This window comes from Sorex araneus, chromosome 6 (genome assembly GCF_027595985.1).
Source record: "Sorex araneus isolate mSorAra2 chromosome 6, mSorAra2.pri, whole genome shotgun sequence".
In the NCBI taxonomy this organism is placed as follows: Eukaryota; Metazoa; Chordata; class Mammalia; order Eulipotyphla; family Soricidae; genus Sorex; species Sorex araneus.
In genome coordinates this window covers 48,994,648-48,996,898 of record NC_073307.1, presented here as the reverse complement: position 1 = coordinate 48,996,898, position 2,251 = coordinate 48,994,648, and positions in this window count along the sequence as shown.

Sequence of the window (2,251 nt, the reverse complement as noted above, 5' to 3'; positions counted from 1 at the left end):
ATAAGGCTTGTTGCACATGTGCCCCTCTGCCACCTTGTTGGGAAACATTGTGGCATCTGCAAAGTACCCATCACGGACCAAGTACCCCTTCATTAACTGTGTTCAGTTTGTGCAAAGTTTGAACTCACCGGGAGGTGATGGAAATTACATCTTCACTGGGTCTGTAGAAAGTGTAATTGCTGTTGAGAGAAAAAGTCTGTGAGAATCATGGCTCAGTTTTATTGAGCCCGAATGAACCATTTTCAAACTCGTAGTTGTCATCGGGTGGCAGGTTAGTCTTTTTCCATGTACTAACGCAGGTGAGAAACAAAAGTCTGGGCTGAATTCGCTGGTATTCCTGAACTACCTGCCAGCAATTCCTGGGGACTAGAGAGAACAACCCACAAGGAGAGAAAGTGCCAAAGTACGTGATGGATCCTGGATGGACGAGAAATCCACATATGTTTGAGGAGATGCCCACAGGGGTCATTACTCATCAGCAAGAGACAAAGTGGCAACATCAGACCCACGGAGGCGCAGTAGGCTGGCAAGAGTAGAAAGCCGGGTAATGCCGAGTGCTGGCAAAGATTGGGGGCAGCAAACCTGGGGGAGGGCTGCCAGGAGCAGATGGGGCGGGCACAACTGTGTTCCTCATCATGCAGTGAAGATGTGTCTGCGGAGTGGTTTCCATGGCTCAGTGGTTCCATGAATCAACAGTTCTGTGGCTCAGTGGATCCCTGGCTCAGTGGTTCCATGAATCAATAGTTCTGTGGCTCAGTGGATCCCTGGCTCAGTGGTTCCATGAATCAATAGTTCTGTGGCTCAGTGGATCCATGGTTCAATGGTTCCATGGGTCAGCAGTTCTGTGGCTCAGTGGATCCATGGTTCAATGGTTCCATGGGTCAGCAGTTCTGTGGCTCAGTGGATCCATGGTTCAATGGTTCCATGGGTCAGCAGTTCTGTGGCTCAGTGGATCCATGGGTCAGTGGTTCTGTGGCTCAGTGGTTCTCACTCAGTTGCTCTGTGGCTCAGTGGTTATGTGGCTCAGCAGTTGCTTGGGCTTGCCAGTTCTGTGGTTCAGTGGCTCCATGGCTCTCTGTGCAACCCAGGGAAGTGCCCTCTCTCCCCTCTCCCCCAACCGTGGCCCAGAACCTCACTCTTCATTGCGGCCTTGTTGGCAATGTCAAGCAGTGGACTGTTGCCTGGACTCTCCAATCCAGAGACAGAGGTCATGGATGAAGGGACCACTCAGCAAAGTTGCAGCTCAGAGACAACATAGTGGCCGTAGCCATGACAACGTGGATGTGCGCTGAAATCCTGGACCTTGGTGAGAAAGATAAGCAGCAGGGAGAAATAGGAAATGCAGCAGAGAGTTGCCGCTCCTGCAAGGCCAGCACAGCGGGGGCGCACACAGCACTGAGGGAGCTGAGAGAGAGTCCAGCACTTGTCTCGCATGTATGTGGCCAAACTGGGTTCGATCCCTGGTACCCCATTGGATCCCCCGAGCTCCTCCAGGAGTGATTCCTGAGCTCAGAGCCAGGGAGTAGCCCTGAGCACTGCTGGGAGTGGCCCCCAAGATGAAGTAAGCACTGAAGCCAGCCTTGGTTTCTCTCCTGGGAAGGCGATGGTGCACACGGGGGTCCTGGCAGGAAGGTGGTACACCCAAATGAAGTGGATTTCGAGTGGGGAGATCTGCAGAGTGCAGGAGGGACTGGGTACCAGGAGCCCCCCACCCCAGGAACTGGGTGGCAGAAGCTGAACCATTGGTTCGCCTCCACTGTGGGGAGAGCCTGGAGGGGAGAGGGTCCCTGGGAGGGGCTGAGGGACTCCCGGAAGGCCTTGGAGACCCACAGGGATTGGGCTGTGACCCCAGTTCTTGCTCTAGTCCTGGCTCCATCGTGGCTGCCTCAGCAGAGAACCAGGATGGGTTCAGGCCTGCCTCGTACACACCACGATGAGACCAGCATTATGCCGGGGCCTTGTTTGGGGGACACACTGCAGCCTCCCCCAGGAACAGTTCCAAGGAGACAAGACAAACAAAGGGGTGGCATTCCACCAAAGATACCAGGCCAAGGAGAGGCTCAGAGGGCTGGGGTGCATGTCCGCAGGCATCCCAACGTCCAGTCCCAGCTCTCCTGGGAGAGGTCCCCCAGAAGGTCCAGGAGTGTCCCTCCAGCCCTCACATACCCTGGACATCCAGTCCAGTTGTCTGAGAATTGCCAGGAGGAACCCCCAGGCCTGCTGAGGACCCCTTGGGAGACCCCCGCACGCC